Raw genomic sequence first — 14,529 nt, forward strand, 5'->3', positions numbered from 1 at the left:
AATTAACCCCTTGCCCACCAACACATTGCATTTATATTTTAAAATTTATCTTCACGGGCATGTTTTCCACCACATCACCGCTATCATCATCACATCATTATCAATGGCAGTGGCAAAGCAAGAACAAAGACAGCAGAAGAGAGAAGAAGCGGGTGGTATTGTCCTATTACCATTTGATCTGAATTGATTGATGAGAGAGAAAATGTTGATCGGAAACGGAGATCTAAGAAAGGTCTAGGAGATGTAATGCGATTCTCTAACTCATTTTTTTTTGAGTTACCGACTATAATCGGTAACTTTGAAACCCAAAATTTTGATATAAAAATTAAGTTAAGGTTGAGAACGTTGGCGTCTATCGGTGGGTCTTAGCGATTACTTTGTTTTCTTCGCTATCTTAACGACAAATTTCATAATGTACCGAAATTATAAGCATTTTAATTTTACAGACTTTTCTAGGTAAATTAAAAAATGAGTTAGAGAATTCCACTACTGTTCGGAATTAAAAATAATTCTTTAATGAATATAAATTTAGACGACATAAGTATATTATATAATGTTCTGCATATGTAAAAAAATGTAAAATTATTATAATGAAGGAAGGAATGAAATTTTAACTGAATAGGAAGAAACCCGTTGATAATAAAAAAATGGTAAAGAAAGGCCAAAGTCGGGCTGGGCCGACTTTATGGGGAATATATGACAATTAAAACAAACCCTATTATGGTTTAAAACAAGGCTAGGCAAAGAGTATCCCTTGGGATATCTGTGTGTTCACCAACACAATTGTAAAAAATAAATTGTTTTGAATTTTCTGTCAAAATGGTTTTGGGAGAATATTTAGTTTTGTTCGAGCAGTCGCTGAGGAAGGTGCTGTCGGATATTTTTATGAATACACCGTAAGAAATATTGGAGCACAAATATATCTTACTACATATTCGGAACAAATATTTCCGAATTTGGAAAAATTTAAAAATTTTAAGATTTATCTTTTTTGATTGAATTCTATTTGATAAAATTTGCATACGAATTCACATGTTAGGAATAGAAATTTATTTCATATTGTTAGACAAATTTATTATCCTTCCAAATTAATGGACATTTTCATATCCCTTGATTTCTCTGAAATTATATGTACGTTCTTAGTCAATATTAGGGAAAATAACAGGATGTGATGTTTGTCATTCTGTTTGTAATTCATAGACATAATATTTTAGGACCCAACGCAGGATATGCGTTTCTGATCAGCATAAAATTCTACAACTATTTGCGTATGTCAGCCTGTGGTAATCGGTATTAATTTTTAAAGGATCAACCTAGATGGTTAGGATGTAAAGTCCGAAATTATTATTTGTGTTTAATAAATTTTTTTTTTAATTTTTTTTTAATAAAAATTATATAAAATTTTTGAAAATGTCAACTTATGTATTTTTTTATTTCAAAATCAAACATAATTGAAATAACTGTGCAAATATATCTTCGAATTGTCTGATCAAAATATTAATTTTTAACAACGAAGTTGTTTTTAAAACGGAAAATTTTAAATTGAAAATTTAAAGATAACCAATTATTTCTCACTCTGTAAAGAGAGGCAAAAAACACTTGCAATATTTTGTTATTTCAAAACACATACAATCACAAAAAATTTTGAGGCTCTCTGCCTAGCCCTGGTTTAAAAGCAGTTATAATTTAAAGCCGAATGTAACTAATATATAGCAGGCTTCTATCGTATTCTACTAAATTTGATGGGGAGTAAATTTGACGGAGTAAAATACAAAATCGGATGAAACATATATATAAGATCTATAGCTTTATCTTAACTGATTTTCACCAAATTTGATACACTTACTTCCAGGCTAAAATAGTTGATATGTGCCGAAATTCATTCAATTCGGATTGAGACAAAGTCAAACGCCATATTTTTTAAATTTTTTTTAATTTTATCGAATTGGTCACCTTTGGCACGAATTATGGCCTTCAAGCGGCCAATGAAAACATCACACCCTGCCCGAATGTTGCTCTGCGGTATTTTGGCCCATTCTCGGCGAAGCGCTTGCTTGAGATGATCGACAGTTTGGTATTTTGTAGTGCCAACGGATTGGTATCCGGAGATTTTGATGGCCATTGTGCGCTGGAAATGAAGCGAGGAACCTCATTTTGTAACAATTCATCGTTGGCGCGTGCTGAATGCGATGGTGTTGAGTCCTGTTTAAATATCCAAGGTCTGCGGCCAAAATGTTTGCGTGCCCAAGGCTTTAATACACCCTCCAGAATATTATCGCGATAATATTTGGCATTTATTCTGATGCCACGGTCGATTAATATGAGCGGAGAGCGACCATCGGCTGTTATGGAGGCCCACACCATCACCATGGCCGGCTCTTGAGTTCTGGTGGCCAACTCTTGAGTTCTGGTGCACATTTTCAGCTGACCTCTTTGGCAAGTAGACACGATCATTTTATTTATTTACAAACTGCTGGACAACAAATGTTTTCTCACCGGAGAAATCCAAATTCGACAGTTCACCACTTTCAGCCAAGCGAAGCAACTCTTTACCTCTTTTGAGTCTATTTTCTTTCAGTTGCTGCGTAAGTTCTTGTACTTTTTGGGATTTCAATGGCTCTAACCCAAGCTCAATTTTCAACATTTGCCGAATGGAATATTGTGATATGTTCAGCTTACAAGCCATTATTCGGCCACTGCGACGCGAGTTTCGATCAAGTCGCTTCTTTACTATTCGAACAATTTCTGCTAATGTTGTTGTTTTCTTCCGTCCACATCCTTGACGTCCGGCTACGCGCTATCACTATCACGGTAACGGGCGATGATACGATTTATTCACATTTAAATGCTGGAGTGCTCTAACGATAGCCACTTGTGGTTTTCCAGTCAAATATAAAGAAATCACGCTATCACGCTTGAATTCCATCACGAATAACTTTTTCTCTGGAAAATTCTCACCAAAATGCTTTTGTACGCTTGTAAACAATATAATGAGCCGTCACTGGAATAATTTTAACAGCTGTCGGACGAGTGGCTTAGAAATGACAGCAGTCTGACAATGGTTGCAATTCTTTCATCTCACCCTGTATATATGGGATGAATTTATACCAAATCTGATGAAACATATATATGGGAGCTATAGCTATATCTGAACCGATATTCACCAAATTTGATGTACTTGCTTCTAGACTGAATTCGGTCTGATTTGCCATTTAGCCTGATAATGGCCATTTGGTGCACAATTAAACCGAAATCGGTTGAAGATATATATGGGAGCTATATCTAAACCGATCCTCACCAATTTCAATAGGGTTCGTCCTTGGGCCAAACAAATATTGTTTGGAATATTTCATCTCCATCGGATAATAAATGCGACCTGCATTTGTTCACAAGAATACATGGATAGACGATAAATCATAAATCCACTCAGAATGCGATTCTATGAAGATCCTCAAAAGTAACAATGGGTCTGCCTCGCTTCCTTCCCCATGTTATAAACAAATGCCCAAGGACATAGTGTAGGGTATAATGAGTAAATAGTCCAAATTTTTAATAATTAAAATTTTGAAAATCATGAATCGAGCTTATGTTTCCGTTTTGGTTCAATTTCCACAAAATAATTGAGCTGCAAACTTTGAACTGGTTTTAGAATATTTTATCAAGGACTTTCAGGTCTATAGTTATAGACTTTTAAGCCTTCCTGCCAAAGAACTGTGTTGTTTTTACATTTTAATTAAAAATTTTAACTTTTTCATAATTACCTTAAACCAAAATTACAATTTCTTCCCCGACAACAATCGTGGATTTTTATGATTTTTTTTAATTCCTAACAAAATTCGCAACTTTATACGAATATTTAAAAAATTCCTAATTTTCATTAGTATTTTAGAAGGATTTCTTTTAAAAGTTTTTAAAGCCCTTCCGTGCCAAAAAAATGGTATTGAAGTGGTAATCTTTTAATTTGTAACTAAACACACCATGCAATACCACGGTTACAAACATGAGCGGTGGTTGCAAATCTTCCATATACAACAACAACTATTTTTTCTTTTTTTCCTTCTTGTTAACGTTTGCTAACGCTAGACCTAAAATTCACAACCTTCGGTTTTGTAATAGGATACGAAATTATCATTACTTGGTAATGAAGGAAATAAGTTCTTCGTCATGTTTTTTTTAACATATTAAAGGTTAACTTCACGATCGTATGAATTTCGGGTAATGCAAAAGGTAACTACTTGTCACTACCATGTAATGTAAATAGTGTAAAATTTTCGCTGGGACCAAAAACGTTTAATTTTTAAAATAACTTTGTAATTCTGTCCTGACATCACCTATCAGTATCGGTGTGGCCTTCCAGCCGCTCAAGACTCTCAGCCGCCAAACGAACTTTGGCTCTAACATTATTTCTTTCATTTGTGAACGAAAACCAACATCAAATCTATAACAAAATAAACAAGACAACGGAGATCATTCCTTGAGGATTTTTTGGTCCCTTGCTGTTTAAAAACACCACCTCTACCCACCCTAGAACGATCCACGAAATCCAACTCTTTACCGAACGGCATAAATTCTATATTCCTTGCAAACAGAACTCTGGATAGGGCCCCTTTGTCTCAACTTAAATAGTTCAGATCTTTGCATGAACCTTCTCTGCATTTGACATTCCTATTAGAGTTGTTCTAAAAAACCCCGTCTTGCAGACATTTCTCTACATTCTTTCACCATTGAAATATCTAGTTGGAATAATTAATTTAATATGTGACATGATATGCTATTTTAATTAATAATTTATGAGGATTTTTCATTTTATTATTTTGTTCATTGTTGTTGTTATCTTATTTTTTCATATTGTTTGTTATTGTTATTCTTTTCTCAGACATTAGTAGAGCAAATGACGTCAATTGTTGTTCATTCAGCATGTCGTTATTGCCGTTGTCGTCGAACGTAGTAGTAGCATTCTGTCCCCCAAAACCCAAGTTAGTACCATTCCATTTTGTCTGTCGGTCTGTCTGTCTGTCTGTCTGTCCAACCGCAACTAACGCCGCCACAACTGTTAAGTCAATCCATTCATTCAGTCATTCGTTCGTTCGTTCATTCATTATTTATTTTTCCAAGCTAACGGCACATAACGTGCACACACACACCAAAGCCTTGTGCGCATGTGCACCGACTATTTCTAGCGTGTCATAGAGAAGTATTTTTTCTGTTTTTTTTTTATTTCATATTTTAAGCGAGTCTTTAGCACGCCAAAACCTCCCGAATGCCCGGCCGCCCGTCCTCGTTTCCTTCCATTCTTCCATTGTTGTGAATTGTTTAAAACGCCAAATAACCAGAAATCACAACACAGCAATAACACATTGGACAACAATTGTTATATATTTATGGTATAAAAATAGAAATAAAACAAGAGTAGATGCAAAAAAAAATATTCATAATTTTTTCTAGCAACAATAACAAAAACCCGCTCATGAAAATTATACGTAATATTTTCCACTAAAACAAAACATATTAATAATCCACGAGTAAGTATAATGGATGGACAGAGAAAGAAGAAGGGAAATTTATATTTGCAGGTTTTGGTTTGCCGGTCCGCTGCTCACCTCACAAAACCAACAATCACAGCAGCTTAATTTTGTTTTTTTTTTTTTGTGTTGTGTATTTTCCACCAAAGTTCAACGAAGCTTAACATTTCTAAAACAAGTGAAAATTTACGCTTCAACATTATAAAGTTTCACCTGAAATGCTCGAGCGTATTGTCGTAGCAGAAATCCATTCTCATCATCATCAGCGGCGGCTGCAAGTAATTAACCCAATACCCATCAACAACACAAATGCCGCTGCCGACACCCCGTTGAGAGGAGGAGGCAGTTGCAGAGTCAAAGTGTAATGATGGTAATTATGCGAGCCGAAATAGGTGAAAAGTATACATAACGTATTTCGTTTTTTTTTTTCTTAATTGTTATTGTTTTTTTTTTTTTAATTTCAAATTTAATTTCTAAGCGTTGCGAGAAAAGTAAAGCATTTTTGTTAAACCATTAAATTAAGCATGGCAGGGTATTGCAGCAGGGAGAGTACCATAATTATAACAATAGGTAGTGCAGAGCGAATGTTTAAAATATTATCGCCATCAAAAGTAACTGCAGCACACGTTGGGCGCCATTTGCCTTAATAATGCAATAACAGTACAAATTTCAGTATTTTTTTCTTAAGGACTTATTTCAACATCATATTAGAGTAGAGTAGATGATATAGAGTTTCTACATAATAAAACTCAAAATACAAAATTTTAGTAAAATAAATTAGAAAATATGCCTTTAAACTAAAAAAAAATTGAAATTGGTGTTCAATCTTATCTAGGGCCTAGACCAAAAATTGGATTTACATGACACATTTTTTAAGTCAACATGTCTTGAAGTAATCCGAAGCTCTCTATAAATTTTGAAAGCTCTATTATAAATCTTACGAAATATATCTCAAAATGAGTAGAACGCTTTGAATGTGATCAAGGCTATAGAAAGGTCTTAAAACAGTTTTAGCTAAGAACCCGAAACTTTTTTGGGGGTTTGATCTAAGAAGTGTGCTACAAAATCCACTAGAAACTCCCTGCAACACAGACTGGCTATTGGACAGTGAAATTTAAAGAACATTTGATGCGAATTCAGACTAAGTTCAAATTTGTCGAAAATAAAAATGGAAAAGTTGATGGTGTTTTTTTATACTTATTATATATTAAGTATAGACATATTTTTGTTCACAGATTAGGTCTAGAAAATATATTCCTCCGCCATATTTTCCACTTTCGACTTAAAATGAAATATGATGCCAGTTTCATGTTTCAACTCAAAAAAAGACCGAGAAAGAAATTATTTAAAAAATTTGGAAATATTTTTTTTTTTTTGTTTTTTTTTTTTTTTTGTTCTGTGACAACATAAATTACATAAATTCAATTTGAAATATGGCCGAAAGGACCCCTTTTATGTCTCGTAGAGGGGTAATTTTCAACTTATTGCTATCTGTAACACTGCCGAAGACACTATATACCTAAAATGCAAGAATTGCAAGGAATCTTGATCCAAAATTTTCGCAAATACGGAAGAGGGAGGAACTTGTTCCTTCTACAGGGTGAAATGAAAAACTGCAAGAAAATAGACTGCTTTCATTTCAAAGACACTCGTCCGACAGCTGCTAACATTATTCCAGTGACAGCTCATTATATTGTTTAGAAGCGTACAAAAGCATTTTTGGTGAGAATTTTCCCGAAAAAAAGGTTATTCGTGATGGAATTCAAGCGTGATAGTGTGATTTCTTTGTATTTGGCTGGAAAACCACAAGTGGCTATAGTTAGAGTACTCCAGCATTTAAATGTAAATAAATATTTTGTGTCTCGTACCATCGCTCGTTACCGTAATTCTGGTAGTGTAGCCCGAAGTCAAGGAAGTGAACGGAAGAAAACAGCAACATCAGCAGAAGTGGTTCGAAGAGTAAAGAAGTGACTTAATCGGAACCCGCGTGGCAGTGGCCGAAAAATGGCTCGTGAGCCGAACATATAGCAATATTCCATTCGGCAAATATTGAAAAATGACCTCGGGGTAAAGCCATTGTAATTCCAAAAAGTACAAGAACTTACACCGCAACAGAAAGAAAATAGACTGAAAAGAGCTAAAGAGTTGCTTCCGAAAGTGATCGAAAGTGGTGAACTGCCGAATTTGGTTTTCTCCCATGAGAAAACATTCGTTCTGCAGCAGTTTGTAAGCAAACAAAAAGATCGTGTTTACTAGCCAAAGAGGTCAGCTGAAAATGTGCACCTTCGGTTGGCCATCAGAACTCAAGCGCAGGACATGGTGATGGTGTGGGCCGCCATAACAGCCAATGGTCGCTCTTCGCTCGTATAAATCGACCGTAGCATCAGAATAAAAGCCAAATATTACTGCGAAAATATTCTGGAGGGTGTATTAAAGCCTTGGGCACGCAAACATTTTGACCGCAGACCTTGGACATTACAACAGGACTCAGCCCCATCGCACTCAGCACGCGCCACCCAAGAATATTTACAAAATGTGGTTCCTCGCTTCATTCCGGATATAAATCCGTTGGACTATTGTGTCTGGAGTATTTAGGAAAGCAAGGTTGGCACTAACAAATACTAAAGTTTCGATCCCATCAAGCAAGCGCTTCCCCGGAAATGGGCCAAAATTCCGAAGAGCAACATTCGGGCAATGTGTGACCGTTTTATTGACCGTTTGAAGGCCAAAATTCGTGGCAAAAGTGTCCAATTCGAACAAATCTAAACTTATTCTAAAATTTGATGCTATTTCCGACATTTTTGTGCTTTCATTCAATAAAATTTTAAAAAAATGTAAAAAAATGGCGTATGATTTTATTGCAGTTTTTTTATCTCACTCTGTATATTCATAATCAGTATAAAATTCTAAGTTGATTTAACGATCTCCGTCTGTCTGTCTGTTGAAATCACGATACAGCTCACATTATTTGACGTAGAGCGTCAAAATTTAGCAGAACAATTTGTATTGTGTCTAGAATGGTTGGTATTGAAAATGAGATATATCGGTCCACGTTTTGGTATAGTCCCCATATAACGGTACCTCCCGATATTCGGTATTTTGATGATTATTGCCACATTTTTCATGACTTTGTCTGATAATTGGTATTTGAAGGTCATAATGGGTCCTAGTTCGTGTGGCGAAACATTTTATGTAGGTCCACGCTTTGGTATAGCCCCTATATAACGGTACCTCCAGATATTCGGTATTTTGTTGATTTTTGCCACATTTTTCACGGATTTGTCTAGAAATTGCTATTTGTTAGTCATAATGGTTTCTAGCTCCGGTGGCGAAACATTGCACTTATAGGCCCAGGTTCTGGTATAGCTCCCATATAACGGTACCTCCCGATATTCGATATTTTGATGATATTTGTCACATTTTTTCACGGATTTGTCTAAAAATTGGTATTTGTTGGTCCAGTGGCGAAACATTGTATGTATAGGTCCACGTTTTGGTATATCTCCCGAGATTCGGTATTTTGATGATTTTTGCAACATTTCTTCGCGGATTTGTCTAAAAATTGGTATTTGTGCTTCCTAATGGGTTCGAGCTCCGTTGGCGAAACATTGTATGTATTGGTGCACGTTTTTGTAAAGCCCATATAGCGGCACCTCCCGATATTCGGTGTTTTGGTGATTTTTGCCATATTTTCCAACGAATATGTATTGAATTTGTATTTGTGTGTCATAATGGGTTCTAATGTTTTCTTTAACCAACGGTGGAGGTTGTTAAAGAACTTAATGTTTTTTTACTTGTTTGAACAGGAGCATAGAATAAAATAAAAAATTAGATTTTTTTGAGATGTATATCCGCTTTTGTACTTTTCGCTAGTATGGCAGGAGCAAACATATTGTGAGTTCCCTGTACCAAAAGGGTTAAGAAAATAGAAAATGTTGTCATCAAACGGAAAATAACCAAGTATGGCAACCCTTATTTTATTCACCATGGAATAACAAACATCCTTCAATGCATCATTTAACAAAAAAAAAGGGTAATGATGCATTTTATGCACTTCAAACAAACTGGTGCACACAGCAAACAAACAAACAAACACACACGCACATACATACAAAAAACGACATGAAAACAGGACATCCCAACAATGAGGACGGACGCTCTTTTACACTCACAGACAGAGGAAAACACAATAAACAACAACAACAACAATAATAACAGATGTCGTGGGAAAATAAGAATATTGGGGATAAAAAAAAGAAATTAAAATGCAACAACAAAAAGGTATTAACCTTCCTTTTGAAAAAATAGCTATCAAAGGTGTTTACTTTTTATCGTTTTTGATTGGAAAGTACCCTGGCTATGGGTTGGTGGTGTTCGTTCAATGGTCTATTTCAAGGGCCCAAAAAAGGGTGTTTTTTTTTTTCATTTGGAAAGTTGTGTTTTTTTTTTTTTGGTAACAGAAGAAATGTCAGCTGCAGTTATCACAAATGAGAGCGAGATTTTGTTATGGAGAGAGAAGAGAAAGGCTGGGAGATTTTTACGGTTGCTTTTATAAAAATGCATTGTGACAATGTAATACAAAGTAAAATCACGACAATGCCAAGAATTGCAAAATATAATTGTTGCAATCGGTACATTGGGTGTCAAGTCAGTCACTTGTAAATCGATAGATGAGAAACGTTTTGTTCTTACCTCAAATGGTTATATCCCAGCAGTGTCTTTTGGCCTCTGTGTTGTGTTGTGTTGTGTTGTGTCGTGGTGGTGGGTTGAACGAACAAATGACGTTTGTTATTGGAATTTCTTGCTCTGTTTTTGTTTTCTTCGTCTTCCCAGCAGACCTTGCATTTGAAATCTTTGGTGAATATGTGTTGTTGCTGTTGTGTTTTAATTCGTATGCAGCAGAAAACAATAGAAATTGTTTTGTTGCTGTTGTTGTTTTCTTTTATTTACGAGATATTCATTTAAATGCAAAATTATGCTGATTTGTTTTTGTTTTGCCCGCTCGCTGTGGTTATGCGAAGAAATTGATCAATACCAAAACATCCATCCATTGACGACGAAAGAAAGGGCAAGAGGGGGGAAATATTTTATACTTTGTATAAAAATTTCTTTTTGTTCCGAGACAACTGCCCTGGGAATATTGTTTGTTTTGAGATTCGTTGAAAATGAAAGTTATTGCAAAATAGAAAATATTTCAAAAAACAAAAATACCTTCGTTCACACGAAAAACAAAGAATTCCATAATTAAGAAACATAGTCAATTAATAATGAATGGTTAAATAAAAGAAACTTACCCAATAATCGTTTTGTTTCGTTGCCGTTCTTTTGTCCAAAAGTATTGCTTAATTTAATCAATTAGCGGTAAATTTTCGCTTATGTTTTTTGCTAATTTTCGAGTTTTTATTGAATAATTTTTTTAAGTTTTAATTGTTTTCACTTTAGGGCAAATTTCCATAAAAATAGCTAAAATCATAAATTTTCAACTTTTATTAATTAATTTTTAATTTTACATAACCTTTTTCACTATTGACACACTTTCTTTGGTTTTGCAAAATTTTTATCATTTCCTGCACATTTGATGATGATGATGGTCATCCTCTTATTACGCCGTGACATGAGTGATACTGCAACAGCATCTGCAATCTCTAATTGACATTTGACACAAAAATTTGGGGAGAGCACAAACTCGACCAATATATTTCCGGAGAAAATAAAATATAACAGTTTTTCCTCTCTCTCTCTTGTTCTCTCCACAAGTTTTAATTTAATTAAAGGCGGTATGCGGTATGCTAAGAAAATGAAAACAACAATAACAAAAGGAAAAGCTAATTATGTTAGAAACCGTTGCAATAATGCATTGCAAGCAAATGGTGGTTTGTTGTTGTTGTTTTAATTCTTTTTTGTTTCATCTTGTTTTTTTACAAAGCCCACAAATACGAAAAAACACGTTATGTTGTTTAACTGTTTGGTGGTGGCAGGCAGTAGCAGCAGCAAATGTAAATGTGGTAAAATGGCTTAGAAACGAAGAGGCCAACTGAATGACTGTTTAAAGGCTTCACAAAAACATTACATATATTTTCTTATAATTTTCTTGCACACAAAAGCGAATTTTTCAAAAGAAAAACTCCATTTATTGTGATTACAAAATAACACAACTGCAATTTTTATTTTCGCTTCAATTGTTAAAACACACACACACACACAAATTTTCTTCTAATGATTTTTCCACAATCAATTCCCATTAGAAACCATCCAGCCAGCCAGCCAGCTGTCGTTCGTTTTTCTTTTCAATAATCTGCACACAAACCACTCACACACAGGCACGCAACACAATCAATAAATTTGCAACAATTTTTATGCATTCACAATACACACTGCAATTTTATTATTACTTTTTTTTCTGATGATGATTTGCATTTAAAGCATTTTTCCATTTAATAAAATCATGTTGAGTTGCTTCTTCGTTCAGCTTTAATTAATTTCAATTGTTTTTAATTAATGTTTAATTAAGAAAAAAAAAACAAACTATATGAAAACAACCGACAGCGGCCAGACACAACATTCACGCGCGAGAGATAATAATAATATGCGACCATATAAAAAAGAGAGAATAACAATAGAGAAACAATGTTTATGTGACTGCTCTAAAATAGGGGTAAGTAAGTCGACTTTCGATTAATCGACGGTGGTGGTGTTGAATGCACGTTATCGTTGTGTGACTGTGGTGAAAAAGCACTGAGTCGATTTTTCGTAATCGATGTTGAGATTATTGCTGTTTGTCCGACCCTTTTTTTTTACACAAAAGCCAAAGACCACAAAAATTCGAATTTCACAAGAGGCTATAAAAGTACTACTGTTAAGTATGATGTATATCATGGAACATGGTAGAAGAATATAGGTAGACGCGTCGACACAGCTGCCGGGACCATGAACTGTCAAACCAATTTTGAAATTGAAAATGTTAAATGAAAAATCATTTAAATTTATAAAATTTGTTGAAAAAAAGCGAATAATAATAACCTCCGAATGACGTAGTATAAGAAAACATATAAAAATCTACTTATACATTATACATACATATATTATACATTATACATTTCAATTTTTTTTTTGACATATCAATGCTCCCAAGCGTTGATGCATCTACCTCTATTCTTCCGCCATGCCATGGAAGAATAATTAGAAGAAGCAAGCATGCTTCAACGAAATCAAGTTATGGCACTGCTACCAATCGATTTAATTTTTTTTCTTGGCTTAACAGAACCTGAAAGAATAGACCATTTTTTAAATTATCTCATAAAGGGAAATCGTTTATTGTAATGATAACTTTTACATTCTTGCGGTTCTGGAACAGACCAAATATCAACCTTAGTTGTGTATGTGTGTAAGAATTGAAATTATATGAAAATCATTTAGAAAATGTTCAAATTCAATCAAAATAAAAATGCTTATTACAACGTATGTATGGACAAAATTTACACATTTTGTTGCGAAGTAAATCTTTTACATATTTGAAAAGAAAATTTTACCTTTTATTAATTTTTCACGTTTTTTTTTTTTATTTTCTTTATTTGGAAACTTGTTGCATTATTTGATAGTAATTCTGACATTTCAAACCATACAGGTAGGTCTCTCTACTTGCAACTTTTTCCAACTTAGCCTACCTTCTCTCCGTTGTACCATGGAAGTAAGAACATACAAATCGATAATTCTATGTAATAAATGTATGTTAGGACTAATAGCGCGTTTTTATATAAAATTGCATCTATTGCATTAAAAATAGAATTTCTCATGTCCGGATTTAGTTTAAATCTACGTACTAGCTGTAAGCACTCCAAAGTCGCGTATGTTTCTACCATGTTAGAAGAATATAGGTAGATGCATCAACGCTTGGGAACATTGATATGTCAAAATTTTAAAATTATTTTGTCAAAAATAAATAAATTTTTATATATTTTCTTATACGATGCAAATCGGAGGTTGATACAATATGAATTTCTCAACAATTTTTACAAATTTTAATAATTTTTCATTTAACATTTTCAATTCCAAAATCGGTTTGACAGTTCATTGGGGCTCTGTAAATCGGTTGTTGACTGCTGAAAAAAAAAAACGATTTGTTAATAAATTGACAATTACACAACGATTTTTAGCCGTTAAATTTGTTAAGAATTTGAATGAAACCGTTACCCAGGCTTAAAGCGAAAACTTAATTTATGTCATTTCATAATTACTTGTTGGTGGACAGTTATCAGTTTGTTATTTATTTAAATGATATGCCCTGTCTCAGAACCTACAAGAATTTACTATTTTTGCAATTTTTTCGATATTAAAAAGGAAAAATCGGTTATCGTAGTAAAAACGTTTACATTCTTGCAGTTCTGGAACAGAGCAATAGTTTGAAAACAAAACTGGTAGTCAAAAAGAAAAATGGAAGCATTAATATCAATTCTGACCAAAGACAGGATGAGATAAAAAACATGCAACAAAGTCAAACGATATAATTTTTAATTTTTTTTTTTAAATTTTATTGAATGAAAGCAAAAACTGTTGGAACTATCATCACATTTTAGAATGAGTTTAAATTTGTTCGAATTAGTTACCTTTGGCACGGATTATGGCCTTCAAACGGCCAATGAAACCTACACACGCTGCCCGAATTTTGCTCTGCGGTATTTTGGTCCATTCCCGTCAAAGCGCTTGCTTGAGATGATCGACACTTGGTATTTTATAGTGCCAACCTTGCTTTCCAAAATACTCCAGATACAATAGTCCAACAGATTGGTGTCCGGAGATTTTTGTGGTCATTGTAACCATGATGTTGGCGCGCGCTAAGTGCGATGGTGCTGACTGAGTCCTGTTGGAATGTCAAAGGTCTGCGGCCAAATGTTTGCATGCCCAGGCTTTAATACACCCTCCATAATATTTTCGCGATAATATTCGTCATTTATTCTGATTCCACGGTCGTTTAATTCGAGCGGAGAGCGGCCGTCGACTGTTATGGCAG

This window comes from Musca domestica, unplaced genomic scaffold (genome assembly GCF_030504385.1).
Source record: "Musca domestica strain aabys unplaced genomic scaffold, Musca_domestica.polishedcontigs.V.1.1 13, whole genome shotgun sequence".
Lineage (NCBI taxonomy): Eukaryota > Metazoa > Arthropoda > Insecta > Diptera > Muscidae > Musca > Musca domestica.